Below are 22678 nucleotides of genomic sequence, written 5' to 3' on the forward strand. Positions count from 1 at the left end.
CGCCAGTCTATGCGGATTCAATTCCAGACAGAGGCCAACAAATACCTTGACAAGCTGTGTGAAAATCTCCGTGCTAGATTTGAGCAGGACTCCTTGGGGAAGATACAGATGCTTAACATCATCCTCAATCCAGAATGCCTGCCATCCTCATTGACTGCAGTAACTGCCCATGGGAAAGAAGAGCGCCATACTCTAGTTGATTTCTATGGAGGGGAAGATCCACTGGTTGATGGAGACCAACTGAAAGAGGACTTTGAACAATTCAAATGTGTTTTGAAATCACTCCGTGGGAAGTCTCTGAAAGACAGTTGTGTCCATATTGTTAGTAAATACTCGGATGTATTTCCAGACTTCGTTATCCTCGCACAGATTCTTCTGACCGCCCCTATGACATCTGTGGCATGTGAACGTGGATTTTCATCGCAAAATAGACTAAAAACAAAAGCCAGGTCTTGTTTGAAACATGCTACTGTGACCAAACTCATTAGAATCTCGGAGGAAGGCCCCAGTGTGACAGACTTTGACCCCACTGTTAGCATCAGGAAGTTTGTGAAAACCAAACAGAGGAGGAAGTGAAATGGTGACAATGTGACTGAGGTCTAATATAACAGCTAGTGTAACCTGTGTCTGCAATTATCTTTTCAGTGTGACTGTGATATACTCTTATAAGTTAACTTATTTGTGAAATCCATATATCTTCCCTTAACTAACAGAAGAGGAAGTATAGTGAAAATGTGAGAGTTCTAATAGTGGGTAATAGAGCTATGCAACCTATGTCTGCAAGTGTTTTTTAAGTGTGACTATGATATAATATAATTTATTCATATTGTATGATGTAAATGTGTGTTAACAGTGTGAAAATGTGAAATTCAAATATCTTTCCCTAACTACCTGGTAATTATAAATTTATGATCTAGTATTGTTACTATTGTATGATTTGGGAGTGTGACTTTCAATTTGTTGAATTACTGTATGTTATGGAAGTGTGACTGAGACAGAGAAATATAATTGTATTAATAACATAAGGATGTCGACTAGTGCTGCAGGTTAAGTTTAGGATAAATGTAGAGTTTATTGTTGAAAGTGTTTGGTACATGTTGGTATATTTATTCAGAGAAAATACATATCACACCATTAAATTATTTGTCAGTCTAAATGTTAAACATTGTTTGTTAATTTCTTATTGATCAATTTAAGTCATTTTCATTTCTTATTTCTTGAACATAACTTTTAATTTCAATTGAAAGTTTGAAAAAGTCATGAAACTGTTGTAAAAGTAGAGGTATCGAATGTTTGATTTAAGACATGAAAATGACACGAATTCTTCAATATTGTGCTTAAATCTTCTCCCATTGATGGACCAGCTCTAGATCTTCACAACCTGCTGTAAGGAAAAGTTCTTGATGTTTAGTTCAAGTCCAGCATATTAACAGTATTTGTAGTCTATGAGTTAAATTTAAAAAAAACGAAAAAAGATTACTACATGGATACAAACAATACAGATATTGTGCCAAAGTACGTGTTGACTTAATCATTTGATAAAAACTTGACTCCTGACTTTTTGACATTCTATAATTTTGACTCTCAGGATTTGAATTTGACTCTCAGGATTTACAAGTCAAGGGTCAGTGACTCTTGACATTTTCCACCTACTGGATGCCCTGATGCTAATCGTTCCTTTTCATTTTCTTCCCTCTGCTCAACATACCACAAGTTCGAATCTGAGTCAAACTTAACATTATTTAGCCATTTTATGAAAGCTAGAGTATTATGTTTTGATTCTTGTGAACTGCAGCTGCCTCCCTCAGAATCTGCATTAACTATATGTTCCACAAAGTACTGAATTCTACCAAATTCCAAAATTTTTCCAGAAGAGACTTTCTGCAGTCGTGGTCCTCTATCCACCTCCATACACACATAAGATGACATGGTATATGCAGTATTAGATTCCTTTGCTTCAGATGTGTAATTAAGAACACGTCTAGTTTTTGGATGCACTTCTTTGTGATAATGATACTTTTGAAGAAAGCAGTGTTCACATACAGGTGTGCATAACGATCTATGAATTGATTTTAAATGTCTTTTTTTTAATCTGCAAGTCTTCTTGCCAGTAGCTCCTTGATCTTGAATCTCTGTATGATCAACATCCTCAAGGTTATTTCCATCCACATCAACAGTAGTATGCAAGGAAGCAAAAAAAAGATGGCAGATCAAGTGATACACGCTTAGACTGAAACATGTAACTGCCCCAGTCATACAGAAGGAAAGTCTCTGTTGCTGTCGCTTCCGGATAACGCATATTTAAAACTCTTTTGCACAACCACGAATTAAAACGTTTTAACACAAACATCAAAGAACTATAGACAGGTCCTAGCCTTCTCAGGCTTTCAGGTACATTTTGTATATGATGGAGTAAATAAGTAGTTATGTTCTGAAGGGGCATAGGGAAGTTCCAGAAGCGCTAATGCTTTACTTAATTTCACCTCCTATTCATCGGTATCGAACGAAGAAAGTTTTTCCTAGCACATGTCACTTAAACAATCCAACAAACAATAATGTCTTTCTGAACTCATTGTCCAATGTTCCTCTCAGACAGTACTTGATAATGCCCTGAGTCGCTAACTGAATCCAGTCATGAGACTTCAGTGATCCAGTCCTGCTAATGAAAGTTGATGGTTTTAAACCAAACCCTTTAGGTACACGAATACTTTCAGCTCGTTTGTCTGCTGTTTTCAGCTCTTCTTTTGTCAACATGAATGGCAAAACTTCGGTTTCTTTTTTAGATGTATCCTCACTACCTGTTTTCCGTTTTTTCAAAACTAAACCACAAGATTTTCTTATTAACTTCCTTTTTCCACTTTTAACTTCACCGTCTGCCTCTACACCCTGTATTTCAGATGGAAACATTTCATTACCATCTGTAGATTTGTGCAGTATATCTTCATCAGAAGCTCTCTGAAGAGGATGAATCCTCCCTGCTTTCTTCTCAGCATTAACTTCTTTGGCTAGATTAATCTTGTTTCCAGTCACCACATTCATAATATTGTTAATCACATCTTTGATAGTATGGCAGGGGTTAGGTTGACTTTCATTGATTCGGTTATGTCCAGCTAATTTTGACAGGTCATATGAATCCTTGCACCCAGTTGCTGTTGCAACAAATTTTGCACGTGTTTTGTTTTTTTTAATTTCTATATAAGCTTTTCTATATAATGCTTCTGACTCGGCACTCCTCAATTTTGGTGCTTCCTTAAGATCTTCCTTTTTTCAGAAAAGTGGAATTTGTCCATCCTAATCGGGTCTGTCCTACTTGGGTACTTTCTATTTGATAAGTATATGACCTTATCTAGATGTTCACAATGTGTCACCAGTGACAACCAGACAGGCTGCCGCTCCCATGCTGTTTGAATACCTTACTTAGTCCCGGATAGTCTAATATGTACATTAGTAATTTGATCTTGACAGCGACTGGAGCATTTTCATAGGTATGCATAGTACATTGCGATAAAAAAAGTAACTCATCAACAAGAATTTCCAGGTAGGGATCCAGGTTTGATGATTCTGAATTTCTTGATCTGTTACCAGGAACTATGCCAACTAAGTTGATATTTTCAAAGCTATTCCTTACATGTCTTGGCAAATTCATTAATGTTAGCATAATTGGAGTCATTGAATACGGCACCCCTATGTTATGGAATGGGTTTACACCATCCAATTCAAAGGTATAAGATATGCCTTTCTTCTCTCCTTCAAAAAATCCTTCACCAGAATATAATTCCCTCCATGTAGATGTATGGTGAACATCCAACATATCATCTAAGTCTTCTTCACATTGATTACTCTGATGTGATTGAACCAACTGACATAAGTTGATGTTCCCAAAAATCCTGGCAATCCTTGGTCCAATGGGTATTTAAGGGACTTTTCGTCTTGGAATCTGTCTGTTAGCTGCAGATTTTAAGAACCTTTCTTCATGACACACTGGGCATTTATCAAGATTAGTATATGTGTACTTCGGACTGTCCCGGAAAATGACACACTCATTATGGCAGACACTAAATACCATTTTCTTGATGAGGAAGGATCAATAAGTGTCTTTGCTTCAGTATAACTGGCTGGTAAAACATCGTCTGTGTCATTATGGATACATTTCAGTATTTGCAAATTATGCGTAAAAGCACTTTTACTGAATGTAGGATGTGACACTAGCATGTGAAACTGAAGACACAACCAATGAAGTAGTGTCATACTTGTGTTCGGTATATATTTTTTGATCAGGTCACATTCATACAATGTTTCATCATACACACAAGACCAATCAGAAGTAGAACTATGTAAATCAGCAGAAAACTCATCATCTTCACTGTAGCTATCCGAATTAGTTCCAGAACCCTTGTCTGTGTCGTCAGAGCTGGAGGTCTGATCTAACAAACTGTGTATATCACCATTCAAATCATCAGACAGTCCTGCAGTAGCACTGAATTCGTCATTGCTAAGCCTACAAATAAAAAGAAAATATCCAAACTGAGGGTGCTCACAGGATTGACAAAACAATTCAACAAAATGATGTAAACTTATAATAAATATATGCTAGAAACACAATTTTTTTCAGGAACTAATTATATAATAAGGACATAAAAAATGTCTGTTTAGGGTCACCTGAGCCCAACAAAATGTGGTAGGTAGAGATTTGTGTGATTATTGAAAATCACGTTCCATTGTATTATACACTATATGATTCATTTGGTGGATATAAATTGTGTTTCCTCAGATTCTGATTGGAATTAAATTATTGTTTAACAGTTTTACTTTTTAATTCTCAATGTGCCTTGAAATGTCTTTTCATGCCTTTAGTGTTGTTTTAATAATAAAAAAACATACAGGTCACCATTTTAAATGATTAAGATTAGGATAATATATTATTGAAGTGCTCTAAATTAAGGTGAACATGAAAACTTACTAATGTACAACTATTTACACTTCATGTAATTATAGCCTGCAGGCAATACAATATAATGAATTGATTGAATTAAATTGATAATTCAATTAATTTGTGATTAGCACGGTAGACAATTCATCTGCACGTAAATTTCAAATGGTAAATCGACTTACCTTATGAGCTGAGTTTCATCTTGTACATTTTCAGGATAATCACCATCTGTATTTGACTTTTGTAACTGAAGATCAGGCATGGAAACAAAAAAGTAAAATATATAGGATTAGTGTATTTAAATTTTGTAGATTGAAAAGCTGTGCAGTGTGCTTGCAAAAAAATTTAACAGATTGTAAGCAATCTCCGTGAATAAATATTAAAAAAAAAGAAGATAAATGACCCTTTTTCGTACCATGAATCCCAACAAGTAAACAACGCTTAAAACAGTGACATTTATCTTCAGTACAAATTAGAATCACACAGTGTTATTAGAATCAAATCATCAGTTACTATATATATATAATATAGACAACCAATTGCAATGATAATTCAAGTGAATATTTTTTTAACTAGCTAGTACTACCTGAAGAATGAGGATCTTGAATTTGAATCCGAATCGATTCCACCAAAATATATTGGCAATGTTAACACAGGCCTCGTCTCATTTTCACGCGGTGATGATGGTGGTGATGACATTTCGGTATACCGTTCCTGAACGAACTTTCCATATTTCCGCCGATGTCTAGCAATTTTTCGAGAGTCGACGGGTTCCTAGTTATATTTACAAACATTGCAGTCGCATGCCTTCTTCCGATCTCTCATGACGAGTTGGTTAATCACTAGACCGAACCAGACTCGGCACAGGCCTAACGTTTGCCTGCCATACTTGTGTTTTAGAAGTTTCTTACCCAAGATATTTACTACCGTACACGCGTATTCTTCAGATATTCCATGGACTATTTAGATTTGAAAAATGTTTTCTAATTTTATCATTATTATAAAGATACTGAAAAACCGTTTTAATAGTACGTTGACTCTAAATTATACTAAGTTGTTATCCTTTATTCCCGGTTTCCGTTTTATAAGGGTCCGATTTCACGTACACCGCCTCCCGTGGCAGGAATGGGCTGATTTCTTTTGGAATATTTGATTGGCGGATAACATCGACGCGGGAAAAAACATTTATTGTGGTCACAGAATGGATAAACTCGGGCTTTCAAGTGTCGCAGAAAAACTCATTACCGGTAGGTAAACACAAGTACATACAGTGTATATTTGAAAATAAGATGCATATCTAATTCGCCGACCACAATAAGAAATAACATCGTCTGATAAGGAGGTTTACACATTACGTACTGAGGGTTCCGAAAATTATCCTAACGACCACGGAGTAAATATTGTATTGTGCCTGCTGTAATTGAGTATAGACTTTTGCTTTCGGGGGAACTATTTACACCCCCCCCCCCCCCCCCCCCCCCCTTCATTTTACTATTTCTTCCGTTGCTAATTAAAACTTCTTGATTTGGCTTCTGAAATAGTTTTTAATTTTATAACGTCCCGATTTTCAAGAAGCTCCCCATGTTTGCAGGTAGTAAAATATGGTCAGGTAAAATACATTGATAATTTCATGGCTTAATTGATAATGTCTTTACGTTAAAACTCATTTCTCCTTTGGCTTTGTTAGTAGCCAGATAATATATATAATAGATTTATGTTACAGACAACGGCATAACTGAAGAAATTCTTAGGAATTTTGCTGAAGCAGATATTAATGATTTGTTAAAAGAGTTGTACTTTTATGGACAGATTTAGGCTGAGGAAATATGTCAGAATTACAGATGGCCAAGTTTAAATACATGTACACCTCAGCGGGAGTATTTGAACAGGCATACATGTACACCTAAGTCGCCTACTCCAGGATCATCCCAATCTGATGAATCGACTGCAGATCTAGACATTACCAATAGTTATTATTTTGATGTTATGGATATGTTGAGATCTAAGGAAAGGCGAGGAAAACCAACCCCATCCCAAGTATATTTTAAGGGTTGCCACCTCATCCGCAAAAATATGGAAAGGAGGACTCAAAATATCGGATATTTCAGCACGAAAGAAGGAATGTTTCCTAAACGCTGTGACAGAAACTTGTCCATAATTAAAACCCTTTAAAAAAAGAGGTGTGGCAAAAACTTTGTGCAGCTCTACAAAACAGAAGAAAGTATATACGAGATTTACAACACGGCAAAAGAAAGTCTGTGACTCCAGGATCTAAAATAACTGAACCTCATGGCCAGGAGATCGAGGAATAAAAAGGATCGGTTATAAAGCCATCAGAAGGTGATGAGGTTGAAATTGTTAACAAAGACGGTCATGCAATTGGAAAGGGAATTTATATCGGAAGTAAAGACAATGTTTATTGTGAAGTGGTTGTGAAGTCAGTGCATGATGGTTTTAGTGATAGTGAGCATGAACTGCCAGAAGCCGTTGACGGAATTTTGTATTTTGAGAAATCTTTGATGAAGAGAATCATTAAATGGAAGATTAACCGCATTCGTATCATTGCATGCAAAAAATCCAAAAAAAAAATGAAGATTACTTTCAATCTCAAAGTAAAACCAACAAGAAAGTTAAACGGAAGATTCCTGTGATGAGCACAAGCGACAGCGATGTCGAAAGTGACCCTGAAATTGAAAGCACTAGTTCTGGTTCTTCAAGAGGTGTTAATTCTGAACATGGAAGTCCCAAGAAGCGCCATACAGGTAGTCAAAACACTGCATGGACCTCAAAGCGATTGGTTTGGTTTGGTTTATTTTGTTTAACGTCCTATTAACAACTAAGGTCATTTAAGGACGGCCTCCCGTGCGTGCGACATGCATGCCTCAAAGCGACGAGGAACTGATGATTGTATACGTAGTAGTAGTGTTTGTGTGTCTGACAAAATGAATGAGCCGGTCAGAGCCTGCATATTTGAATGGAGTGCAGGAAAATTAAATATCACTCTTTGCCAATTAAGGAACTCTGCTAGCAACCTAAATTATCACAGATTAATAGATCATTTAATTCCAAATTCAGCCTGTTCCTGTGGTTATTATTCTGAGGATCTAGAGCATTACTTCTTCTACTGTCCAAATTACAACCATATAAGGCACTTTATACATGACATATTTATACAAGTTGGTTTTATAAATATTAACTTATTAACATGTGGTAACTATGAACTTTGACTTGATCTTAATAAATTTGTATTAAGTAATGTAGAAAGATTGATAACTAATTCGAGAAGGTTTTAATTCTCTTTTATTTCTCTTTGAATCAATAAATTATATAATATTTCATTGATATGTATGTATATCATTATAACTGTTCAATAAAGTACTCTTCTTTCTCACCGTCAGGTAGGTGAAGCGCTTTTGCTTTACAAAGTCTTGTATAATTATCTATTTTCTATATATAATGTATATAAATAAAAATATTTCCTGAACTTTCGATACTTTTTAACTATAAATTATTCCATTAAACTATGAATGACTACTTAAATTATTACTATGATGTGTGTATGAGTGTATGTGCAAGTGTTACAAATAACCCTAATTATATAGCTATATTGGTTAATTTGTCAAGAAAAAATCTATCAATATTATTTTATCAAAATGTCATTTATGTGGGAGAAGACTGATATAGGCAAAGACTGTTGTCAAATCTCTTTGTACTATAACGTCTTGTATAATAAAATTTGTTGAAATGAAATGGAGTGCAGGACAACTTTATATAGGAGTATCTTACTTTTGCAATGGGATGGAACAGGCTTAAACTGTGCAAAGCCAATCGGTTTGAATTCTGGAGAACATATCAAGATTAACAAACCAACTAGCCAAATTTTGAAGTTAAACCTAAGCGACATTCAGGAGAACCCAGACATGAATTACCGTGTTTGTATCCTTTATAGTCTAAGTGTTGAGAAAAGTGGCAATGATATTAATCTTGCTCTTACAAGAAATTTGAAGGAGTTTCGAGAGCATTTTAGAAAGTGCTGTAAGTTCATACCTTAAAAAAACAACAAGTGAATTGATGTGACTGTTTCCCCGATTCTATATAATTCTGATTCATGAACATGTGTTAATATGGACAAGCTAAGGATCATGCACCAATTCACAATTTGCAATGTGAAAGTATCACATGGTGATTCAACTGATTTAGTTCTTTAAATAGTACTGCACTACTGGTTGTAGTTTAAAGATAACAAAAGTCACAAGTGTTTTAAAAACTTTATTATGCCACTCATAAGTAGGACATATTTTAATTGTTGTTAAACATGTTAAAAAGTTCTTAAAATAATTATTTTAAAAGTCATTTACCGATTTTAATTGGTGTTAAAAATTGTCAATTTGTTCTGAAAAATAATTTTTCTTTTAATAGGCGTTTGATTGTAATGTTTTGCTTATTAAAGATTTAATTGGTTTGAAAAAATATTGTAATGGTTATTAATTTGGTATCCATTAATGGGTTTGTTATTGCTATGGAAATCAATTTCATTGTACTTAAACACCAATGAAAATACTAATGGGGAGGGTGGGGGATTAATTGCAATTAAACAGTATACAATTTTAAGAGGTGTTAAATAACAGCAAAATCGTTGTTTATTCATTGCAATGAACTGTACTTCTGTTTAGTTGCAATTAATTTTAATCAACTTTCTTGCATCATCAGAAATTAATTGTCCTTAATTTGGACCATTTTAATTAAATTTTAATTGGGAATTTAACTACATTTTAATAGAAATTTCATTGATATTTCAACCTATTGCAATTGGCATTGCATGCAGTAGTGTACGCTCAGCATTTTGCATGCAGAGATACCATGGAAGAAGAGCATGTCAATATACTAGATAACTCTAGTGAGGAAGAAGATACCTATGTAAAATCTGGTTTCGGCAGATCCAAACCTGAATACAAAAGGAAAAGAGTGTCTAGTACACCAGAAAGAGAGGAAACTCCGGTGAGTACGATTCAGAATAATGTCATCGTAAAATGTGCTAATACAAAATTGGCAAATAGAAACCCTATATTGATACAGAAATCTCTAGCTGCAGTCTCAGACTACCCAGTCAAATGAGTAAGAGCTATGCCCAACGGTGACCTGATGGTAACCTGCTTGGACATCCAGCAGAAAAAAACATTCCTTAAATGCAGAAATCTAGCTGATTTTGTAGTCACCATTAAGGAACCAGTCTCCATAAATAGAACCGATGGGGTCATATACGGTGTTACGCCCGACTTGTCCGAGGCGGGATATTGTTGATACTCTAAACGAAAATGGGGTTACAAAAGCCCTGCGCATGAAAGGTCGAGCATATGACACTGCAGATAGCAGTACAACAGTCAAACTGACGTTTAATAATAAAGTGTTGCCAGTTGCATCAAATAATTTTTTACTCCCGACAACTTCTCGCAAATCTTTGGCATAAAATGTGGAAATCTTACATCTGCAATCGTGAAGTTACTAAATGTGTTAAACTCTATAATCGTTTGATCTATAATATGTCCATATTAAAGGGTTATCCCCCACCGAACGAGAGTGGATCAGGGGAGACCACCCTTATATCATACCGGCCAGGACACTAAAGGGCTATGGCCGCTTGGCAATCTCTACTGAAGAAATTTTTCTTTCTTAGTAGTGTAAGTAATAATAAAGACAACAGTTATTGTGTCAGAATAACTTGTTGGAATAAGAAGTACGAATAGGGAAACACATAAGTACAATTAATGTACATTTTAACTATCCTTAGGTAACTTCATTCTTATCTTTTAATCCAAATTATTAATATACGTAGTAACATACGTAACCTAATAAAAAGCTGGTTGGTTTTCCTCACATTTTACTTATAATATGTATAAAACATTATTTTTGACGGAATAAATCAAAATCCTCCTCCGTATTAGCAAATTTAGATAATATTTTTTGTTCTATAAACCTGATATATATCACTTTTTTGTGTGTAAATAATATACATACACTATGGATAAAAGTAAAACCGCATACACCATAAGGACCCCCCGGACCATCTATACTTCTGGCCAAGCCCGGCAAAAGGACTAAGTACTGTACCTAACGGAGGCAGTGACGTCCTCTACTGTCGGGTGTAACCGGCAGTACTAGACCCAGGGCACACAACAACCAACTGAATACCTCCCCTAAAGTACATAAACATATCCAATAATTACACTATGAACAGTTAACTCCTTTTAATTTTTTTTTTAGATATATATATATGAATACTTTCTGATAAAATAAATCTTTTTTAAATATTCTTGGCCCCTTTCCGTCGCCCTCCCACGACATGAACACCTAGAACGTGGGACAGTTATATACCACCATCACCAAGCGACTGGCGAATATGGGCCCGCCCAAACCGCGATGAAAAGAAGAGAAAATCAACAGCTAATGCCATTCAAGGACGACCTCCCGTGCGTGCGATATGCATGCGTGAAGCGAGTGCGAGTGCGTATCTGTGTTTTGGGAGGCTGCAGTATGTTTGTGTTACGTGTCCTTGTGATAGGCCGGAACTTTTGCCGATTTATAGTGCTACCTCACTGAAGCCTACTGCCGAGGACACCAAGCAGGACACCGGTCACATTATACCGACAACGGACGACCAGTCGTACCACTCCTGATATGCTGAGCGCTAAGCAGGAGTAGCAATTACCATTTTTCAAGACTCTGGTATGTCTCGACCAGGGAACTGAGCCCGAAGCCTTCCTCACAGGGACGAACGCTCAACTAAAGGCCAAAAGTGAGGCATTGTCAAGGGAGACATTAGAGCAATCTAATTAAATCAAAGGGCTAAAGGCCCTGAGAAACGTCAGGGTCTGAGGTCATATAATAAGAAATTTAAAATTGGATTTTATAGTCACACAGTGATATTTGTATCAGATGAAATGTCTTAATCTGGTTATTCCTATTCTATATTTATTCAAGAAAACATGTATAACATATTGATCTGCTGACAACTTTCCAATAGCTGAGTATAATTCTTTCCCTATTTCTTTAATGCTTGTGAAAGATTATTGATATACTCCTATTGTTGGAGTACTGAATCAGTAAACCTGCTTGTAAACTTTGAAAAAAAATCAACTGAACGACAAATCGGTCTATCATCAGAACATGTTGTACAGCCAAAGATAAAATCCAAGATGTACACTGCCTAAATAGGCCTAGCAAACATCTATTTTATGACCCCTGATACCATATTTTAACTCCGATAGAAAATTGCGGTCGCGTTGTCCGACGAGACATATCTAGTTTTGACAAGTTGCCAGTACATCAGTCACGGATCATAATCGTTAGATGCTTTTCAAATAAACAAATAATAACCTTATTTAATAAAATCCTCATGAAAACGGCCATGTAGATTGTTAAAACTTGCCTTCAATTCCTGGTGGTATTTCTTGCGTATTCTAGCGACATACAAATGAATATGAAACTGCGAACGGTCGTTGGTTTAGTTACATTAGACATAACCGCCATTTTGGCCGATTAGTGATGATCACGTGATTAGTCACGTGGCAGCTCAAGTTATCTCGTGGAATGCTCGGCTGCATATGACTTCGTGAAATAGGGTTGGTTTTGGGCTTATATGAAATGTTCCTGCATATGAACTCAGGATGAACATATGAGTCTAAGACACGTGGATAGTTTCTCTGTGAATGCATGTAAATTTCCACGACGATCGATCAAACTGATTATTTTACTTTCGTTTTCAAGGCAGGATTGAGACAGAACTACGTAATCCTACGCCACGGCAACAAAATTGCATATACTGACGAGGAAAATGTTCATATTTATACTCTAAAATAGTATAGAACACCAAACGTTCATATTTCATTTTAAATAATTGCAGTAAACACGGGAAACGTCAGTTAAATCGTATCAATAATTGCTGTCAAAATAAGAACTATATATTAGGCTGCGGATGTATATCATTTGTATGACAGGAAAGAGGAATTGTTAGCCGGAAACAAAAGTGTCACTAACAACATTTACCCACCACGACTATAACGGCAGGTGCCAAAGGCATCCTGACGTTAATAAAATATAGATGTTCATTCTCACTACGTTACATGAACATCCCATAAGGGGTCACATCAGGGTGACCTTTTGGATTAGCCAATCAAATGACTACTTCCAGAATATTGGAAGTGTAATGTCCTGTATAATCCGTCATGATCCTGATCCGTATATTAGTCTATCCCATGTAACTGTTACGTCACTGCCTGTCTGTCTGTTAGTCTCTCTCTTCCGGTGAATACAGCATGAAGACAGAAGCACATGTTGTCGTGTCTATTTAATCATAACTACAGAACACTACATTGGCGAGGAGGATAACAATGGTAAGATGATATCCTGGTGACCCGTGGTACACAAATAAGCCACAGAACCGCCCAAACACCCGTTCTGTTCGACTTAGGCTGATTTTTCGGTGAACAACCCACACACCACGTGTTCGGTCCAAATCGCCCAACACGTATAATCTCCCAACCTTCCCACCATTTCGGCCATATGGAGATGGTTCGACATCTAGTAGATGGATAAAATGGAAAGATCGATTTGACAATTTAACAATAGCCATGAACGTCCAGACATTCAAACGTAAAAAGGCATTACTTTTACACTACCCAGGAGAGGAGGTGTATGAGATATTTTCTAGGCTGACACTTGTTCCTGTTATTGATTTGAATGACGGTAGTGAACCGGACGTATACAAACAAGCAACAGGTGCATTAGACGCATTCTTCAGCCCAAAGAAAAATCGAGAATTCGAAATATACAATTTTCGTCAATCAAAACAAAAAGAAAATGAAAAAATGGACACATCACATGAGGTTGAGGAAATTAGCAGAGAACTGTGAATTCACAGACCTAGACTCCGAGGTAAAATCCCAAATCATTCAATCATGCACTTCAACGAGATTAAGGCGTCGCGTGCTGCGTGATGGTTACATGTCACTGACCGATATACTTAAGATAGCCAGATCTTTCGAAATTAGTGAAAAGCAGGCACATGAGATTGAAACTACAAGTAATACAGAACAAGTGAAGTATGTTCGTAATCGGAACCGAGGTCGCTCTAGAGGACGCGGTAGAGGTAAACCTGTATATGGACGGGATAAGCCCCATCATGATGAAAATAAACCATTTGACAGTTCTGGGAAATATCAAGACAGGAGAGCAAAGGCCAGCAAGAGTAATAATACTTGTTACAACTGTGGTGGACCATACCCCCACAATCCAGACCACCCTTGTCCTGCCTAAGGGAAAACATGTCATGCATGTAAGAAGATTGGACATCTCAAAAAGGCGTGTAGATCAACACGGAACAAAGCACGAGTTGTAGTCGACAAAAGCGATGAGTCGGACGACGAAGGTTATATGTTTATGGCGACAACCAAAACACAGAGTAATCAGCCCAAAACATCAGTTTGTTTGAACAATGGAAACATGGTAGACATGATTGTGGATACTGGTGCTACTATAAACATTCTACACCAAAAGACCTATGCCAAACTGTCACCAAAGCCAAAAATGGAGCCTACCAAAACCAAAATTTATCCCTATGGAGATGCAGAGAAAATAAATGTTGAAGGCACATTTGAAACTCTCATAGAATGGAAAGGACACACAACAAGGTCAAAAGTATTTGTTGTCCAGGGACATTTTGGCTCTCTTCTTAATTACAACACTGTGGTGGAACTCGGTGAATAATTCCGGTCATTAGAGTGGTTGAGCCCGAGACGGAACCAGACATCACAGAACAATACAGAGATCGGTTAAAGGGTATTGGATGCATAAAAGGTGTATAAGCCAAGATACACGTTGACAAAACCGTACAGCCTGTCGCACAGCAACATCGCAGGATTCCATTTCATGGAGTTTCCATGGATCCTAAAAAGATGGAGGCGGTAAAGTCTTGGACGGTTCCCACCGACAGGATCAAGCTCATGTCCTTCCTGTGATTTGCAAATTACCATAGGAACCATGTCCCCAACTATGCTGGAATTACTCAGCCACTATATGAGTTGACCAAGCTTACAGTAGACTTCCGGTGGGGGGAGGAGCATCAGCGAGCGTTTCAGAACGTCAAAACAGCTCTGTGTGGAGCACAGTGCTTGTCATACCCTGACGGCGAGGGGGAGTTCATACTCGACACCGATGCTTCGGACACCACGATCGGAGCCGAGCGATCACAGATACAGGACGGGGAGATCAAGGTCGTTGCTTATGCTAGTCATGTACTGATCCCTGCCCAGCGTAAATACTGTACCATCCGGAAGGAGTTGCTGGCCGTGGTGAAGTTCTGCCGGCATTTCCGTCATTATCTCCTAGGCAGGGAATTCTCCGTACGCACAGACCACAACAGCTTAGTCTGGCATACTCGGTTCAAGCATATCGAGGGCCAGCTAGCTCGTTGGTTAGAGGAGCTAGCCCAATTTGACATGCAGATACTCCACAGGTCCGGAAAAACTCATGGGAACGCAGATGGCCTCGCCCGGATTCCGGACACTAAGAAAAACTGTAACTGCTACCAGGCTGGAGTGGAAGTAGAGAATCTACCGTGCGGAGGGTGTCAATTCTGCCAGAGGGCACATCAACAGTGGGAGAGGTTCAGCGAGGATGTAGATGACGTAGTCCTCCTTGCTCATCATGATTTCTGCTCCCCGCGAACTCATGAAACCCAGGGTAGTATCAATCGGACGACATCCTCGCACTGTGATGTAACCTCCTCAGACGAGGACAACTCAGACAACAAGGGAGACCCCTCGGAGAGACCCAACACAGTTGTTATCTGGATGGAGGGGCTAGCCAGTGAAACCCTGGGTAAACAACAGACCCAGGGCCCTACATATCACCAGTCTACCACTGGATAGACAAAAATGTGGAACCGACGGAGGGAGAATTATTCTCTCACGGACGATCCGTGAAAGCCTTGTGGCTGCTACGCGCCATGTTAACTATCAGACAGGGAGGGCTGTTTGTCATACCAGAAGGACACCCAACGTCTCAGGATGGTCTTCCCACAGCAACTTCATGCGATGGCCTTGACTTGCGCCCATGACCACACAGTAGGAGGCCATATGGGGGAAAACAAGACCTACAAAAGACTGAAGCAACATGTCTGGTGGCACACTATGAGACTGGACGCTAAACTACACGTCCGTCCCTGTACAGCATGTACACGCAACAACAATACTAGGAAGCCTAAGACCAGCTTGGGAACCTTTCACGCAGGTTTCCCCATAGAGAGGGTCCATGTGGACATATTGGGGCCAGTGACCCGTATGGGGAGGCAAACCAAGCAACCAAGCGACCCCGTAGGTTTGATAACTATTTCCTGCCCTAGATAACGTCCTGGGATGGGGGGAAGGTAAGTTAGGCAGTCCAGGTGAATGCAGGTGGTGTATAAGCTAAGGAAAAAAATGCTCCATACTCTCAGTTCATTTTGTTGCAGAATAATGGACGTACTAGACCTGCACACCAGGGAAGACGGTTTTGAGGACCTCCTTAGGGAGGTCCAAGGATTGTTAGAATCTGATACACCAGAAGTTTCACGTCCATCGACCCCTATGGGGCCGGTGGGTGAAACCCCTCCCTTAGGGCCTCCACCGTCCACAGGGACGGTTGAGCCCAAAACACCTGCAACTCCGACTCCTCAATTGGGAGTCCGGAATTTCCCCGCCCCCAGGGCCCGTCCATGCTCCTCTGGCAGAGCCAGAGAAGACGGACCTTGGGGGCGACCACACTCCCCCGGAAACGTCCTAGGGGAGTACCCCTTCACCAGCCCGGGCCCCCCAAGAAAACCCGGGGCCTGCCTGCAGGGGAGCCAGAATCTGATCCCCAGGAGACCAGCCCAGAGCCCCGGCTGTATCCCCGGGGGATACCATTCAGGACCGCTGACCGCCCGGACGGGCCATTGGCTGCCCCGAAGGTTTGGTTTGGTTTGGTTTATTTTGTTTAACGTCCTATTAACAGCTAAGGTCATTTACGGACAGCCTCCCGCGAACGCTCAACTAAAGGCCAAAAGTGAGGCAGTGTCTAGGTAGACTTTAGGAAGAAGAAAGTTGTTAAGAAGAGAAAAGATAAGATCCCAAATTTAGTCGCCTCTTACGATCATGCAATGGGGGTAGCAGGTACAATGTTTACGCCCTACCTGCAGGGACATGACGCATTGGCACTGCGTTACTGCGTCGATGGAGCAGGTGCAGGAATGGGGGCGGCACCTCCCAAACCTGTACCTGGGGGTGTTCCTCAGAGCCGAAGCCACTCGTCTTGCCTTGAGAGAGCACGACCCCAGCAGACTGTTGCTGGAGTCTGATGCTCCCTACCTGGTACCCTCTGGGGCAGGGGAGGGGCCCCAACACCCCTTGACTCCTGGGGCACGTGCTCCGGGAGTTGGCCTCACAGCTCTCCAGGAAAAGACTGGTGGGAATGTGTGAAGAAACGCCACCCAGAACTGACGATTAATAAGCCGGAAAAACTTGGTGCCTCAAGGGCAAGCATGCTAAACCCGACCGTGACGGCAAAATACTTTTTGAATCTGGGAAGTGTTATGGATGAATTAAACATTAAATAATAATAATACTAATAATAATAATATCTTTTATTTATCCAGGGTTACATATTTAGACAATATATTGTAAAACTTAAATAGTGAATACTTGTATATCACACAAGTGTAACTAATTAACATGGTTAAATCACTATGATAGTGGAATATGCATACAATGCTAATATAGCACATGGTAAAAATTGACATTGGTGTATACCTGGTAAGGTTAAGATTGAGCGAACTAATCCTGCAGATATCTGCTTTTAAAAACTCTAACACTACTAAAGTCTCTTATTGCATTGCTTGCTTCGTTCCACTGGACTGAACAAGTATATACGAAGGAACGTTTGGCATACTTTGTTCTTGTTGTTGGAATATATAATTTGTTGGAAACAGAAGCTCTGGTTGTTCTTATATTAACATTACTTACATAACAAAACATATCTCTAAGAGTATTAGGTGATTCACAGTGTAAAATTTTAAAACAGAGAACCATTTTTCTAAAAACGTAAAAGTCTGATAATGGCATCCATTTTAATTTTTCAAAGAGTATTCTGGACTGTGTTATATATATCTTTAATCCACTCGAACATAGAAATATTTCCTTCATTTCCCAAGTCTGTAATTGAAATGATTGTAGAATATATACAGTGGAACTTCGTTAACTCGAACTCGGATAACTCGAATACCCCGCTTAAATCGAAGTACCTCGCCGGTCCCGGCCGAATTCTCTCTTTATCTTAGTAAAAAAAACTCGGAAAATTCGAATTCGGATAACTCGAAAAACTCGGATAATACGAAGTAAAAATTTGGTCCTAACAATAAAAATCCTACTTGAAATGTTCGGCACTACTAACCTACATGCTATTATACGTGTTTCATGAATTCATAAAAGAAATTGTCGGTTGAATCTTATAACAACAAGTCTTGGTGATAAAAAGTACTGCTTTACTTACATCAGGTAATTTCCCAAGGCGGTCGCCGATAGCAGTACACACGATAGTCAACAACTTATCTACCCGTTCGCTCAAGCGGAACTAATCTCTGACACACCGGTAGATCTACCCGGCTGATGTTTTTACAGGTGTAGAAATGACACAGTCACCGGCGCCTATTAAATCTTTAAACTGCTGAAACAATAGCGTAATTACTGCCGAGGTGTTCAGAGTACAACTGTAACGGTCAGTGCTGTCTATTAAATCGGATAAAATGCCAACTCAGTTACAGTAACATTTTATACGCACATGCGCAGCCCAACTTCCGGTGCTAATACACATGGAAATGGCATGGTTATCAATAAAAAGTAAGTAGGCCGATCAAACAGTATTTTATATATGTCCAATAAAAGGTAATGGTTCTGTTACGTTTTGTATGCAATCTGTGTTAAACTTAAACGGTTATTTGTTTTGACATTAATAACTTGTTATTTTGTCGAATTCCAATTTATCGTTTACCTTTTGCAAACATGACTTGCACATCAGATCGTTATTGAAGTGACTAAGTGAAAGAAACTTTATCGTGACTGTATATCGGCAAAACTACACCAAATTACAAGTGACATAACGAAACATTACATATATATTTACATGTATTGACCAGTCTTTACACTAAACTGATGAGCGACAGAGCGAAGTTATAATGATTATATAATGTTGACAAATATTGACCAAACTTTTCACCAAAAACGATAACTCGCTTAATTCGAACACTCGGATAACTCGAAGTTTTTCCGTGGTCCCGTCGACTTCGAGTTAACGAAGTTCCACTGTATGTATGTGTTTGCAGTAATAAGAAATATTTTTTAAACATTCATATTAACATATTTGGTGTATAAATCCAAAAATATTTGTTGACATATACTGCATTACTTTTGGTCGGATTTCAATACACAGAATGTCAGATTTTATTAATCAATAGATCTGGCAACCTCACCTTCCAACAGGTCAAAAGACCTTTGATGAGACTAATTAATGAGTATTCGGAGTTTCCTCTTGCCCCACCACCGGAAGTTAGACACTGACAAGCTCTCATACAGTTGTTGACTTTGGTTTAGGAACACATTCTCAAATGACAGATGATCATATTCTAAATTAAGGGTTGGATTTTCACTAATTTGAAGAGTTGTGCCCCTTTGTTTTCTTTCCGATACATCTTATTCTAGCAGATTGCCATTCATATTTGTTTCCAATTGTTCTACACCTCATATACATCTGATGATATTTGAAAGTGGGTGAAAAATGGAATAGGTTATTGTATTGAGTCACATTGACTTCATTTCTCCAATTCATCCAGTTCAAGAAATCTAAAAGTTACACATAGGTGAATCTTTACAAATCCATTTTAGTTTCCATGTTTTTAAGATTTTAATATTTTATTATTATGGTTGTTTTACTTTCCATTGTTGGGGGGGGGTGGTGGACATATTCACATAAATCAGATATATATCTTCTATATAACAAGGCTTACACTTGCTTATTTGTATACTTAAAACTAGTTTCCTTTCTTTTGATAATATCTCTGTGGTTATAGTCTCTCACATGGGTCTTTACACTTCCTTCTATTAAATATCTTCAAAAGTTTCTTCTCATTTCTTTGTTTCCAGTTTCCTTTTGGTTAAACAATTGACATATTTAGTTGCTTTTGATTTTCAAAATTTGCTTTTTGTTTTGCAATACATGTACATCAATATTTTGCATGTCTCTGTAACATAAAATATATATATATATAGAAATGCTCTGCTTCTTCCTTTTTAACAATAATTTTGATAAAATCTTTTGTTTGGTTAAGACATTTTGAATTGGCGGATCTGTCAGATCAGCACATACTCAGCACAGTAGTCCAAGATAACATTCTGGTTCACTGTACTTTTGGATTTATTACTGGGCAAAAATTCCTTCATCTTTTTCCAAATTTCTTTTGAGCTTTGAGAACATTGCATGAGAGCCTCATCTAGGTAATCTCGTTTTGCTTTTCTAATTTTGGAAAGAACTCTATTTCTACAAGCTCTAAAGAGCACCCAATCAGCCTCTAATTTTGATTTTCGAGCTTTTTCGTCACGATTGTGCATTTCATTTAAAATATCATCATTTATCCAGTTTTCTGAGTGTGCTTTGACCCGTTTTTCATTAATTGGTGCATGTTTATCAATAACACTCATAAAAAGGTCCTTAAAAGAAGCCCCAACATCATCAACATCGTCAAGTGCTTCAATTAAGCTCCATGGGACCTGCTGCATGTCGGCTGATAGGTCTTCCAGGTTGACGTCCTTGAATTTCCGGTATTTGATAGTTGTATGGTTTCTAGGAGCATAACCTCTGTTCTTTTTAATGGTATAAACTAAATGATGATCACCGATTCCAACTGGAATGACTCCAGATTCCAAACATCCAAATGAATCATCAGTGTATACATGGTCTATGAGTCTGTGAGTCCTTACTTTCTCTAGTAGGAGCTGTTATTTGTTGATGTAAGTTGTATAATAACATTAAGTCTTTCAGTCTATGGGATTTAAGTTTATCGATATTAAAGTCACCCAAAACAATAATGCTTTTATTAATGGTTGATAGTCTGTCCATTGTTGAATCAAATCTATCGAACCAGTCCACTCGTTCGTTTGGTGGTCTGTATACAATTACACATGTAATTGGTGAGGAGTTTTTCTGTTGATTTTCACAGAAAGTAACTCCAGTGCTCCAGTATCGTTGGCATTTTCCTCACATACAGTGATGGTGTCACGAACATATGTGGCAACGCCAACACCATGCCTATTTCGATCCTTCCGAAAAAAGTTATATCCTTTGATAAGTATATCAGTCATCTATGGTATCGTCAAGATGACTTTCTGACACCGTGAATATGTCAAAGGTATGGTTCCTCAGAAGTATTCGAAGGTGGTCCTATGTAAAACAATTCCAACATGATCCCATGAAAGTTATTGCAGAAAAGGGGGCACGTAACGTTGTAGGGCGGGTCACTGATTCAAGAACTAACGTTACGATAATGGTGTGTGTTAATGCGGCCGCCCACAAAATGCCATCCATGTTGGTTGTAAAAGGGAAAACATCAAAGTCGTTGCATGGTTTTAGAACGACAGATGCACCTGCTGGCACTATGTGGGCAGTACAGGAAAAAGGTTGGATGTCCGATGTGATAGGGGAGATGTGGTTTCGTGACATTTTTCTTAAGAATTGTGGTCCTGAGCGGCCACAATTATTGGTATTAGATGGCCACTCCTCACATGAAACGACAGGCATCATACAGCTGGCCATGGAGGAAGATATACACCTCCCCCCCCCCCCCCCCCCCCACTCATGTGCCATAACCCCTCGATAAATCAGTTTTCGGACCGTTTAATGCAGAATAGAATCGTCATTGCTCTGATTTTTTAAAACGAAAATTCATTGAATTTAGTAAATAAGTGGACATTCCCAAAAATGTTTCACATGGCATGGGAAACATCCCTGACTACCGTGAACATTCAAAATTGATTCAGGTCATGTGGCATTTTCCCTTTTAATCCCCACGCGATCAGCGCGGATGTATACGGACCATCCGCTCCGTCTCATCGTCCGCTTGTACACGCTTCGCTTTCTCCACCTCATCCACATTGTCACACGGACACCGCTCCCGAGACTGATCGTCCGCTTGCCCGCACTTCGCCTCCTCCATCGTGTCACACAGCCACCGCCCCCGAGGGAAATGATGCAGAGCTACATGCTTTAGACTTGCCGTTTACATTTGAACATCGTCAGTTAATGCATGCGGCTACATGTTCAACTCCTCTGGACGATCCAGAACTACTTCTTGGTCGCATAACATCTGTAACAACTGCTGACGAAGATGGAGTTGCCACGTTTCCACCTCTACGGGAAGACAAGAGTGTATACGTACCTCAGCAAGGAGACACACAAATAAAGCACTTGTGGAATTCCACCATCGAAAGTTTGTTTCTTCCTCCGGTCACACCGAAAACAAAACAAATGAAAACTAGCAAAAGGATAACATCGCATCGCCTCTTAACATCGTCAGAAATTTTACAAGAAAAGCTGGACTTACAAAACCGTAGAGACCTCAAACTAAAAGCGCAAGAAGAAAGAAAAGAAAAGAACAAAAGAACAAATTAATATAGGCTTTAACTCTTTCAG

Source organism: Pecten maximus, chromosome 17, assembly GCF_902652985.1.
Source record: "Pecten maximus chromosome 17, xPecMax1.1, whole genome shotgun sequence".
Classification (NCBI taxonomy): domain Eukaryota; kingdom Metazoa; phylum Mollusca; class Bivalvia; order Pectinida; family Pectinidae; genus Pecten; species Pecten maximus.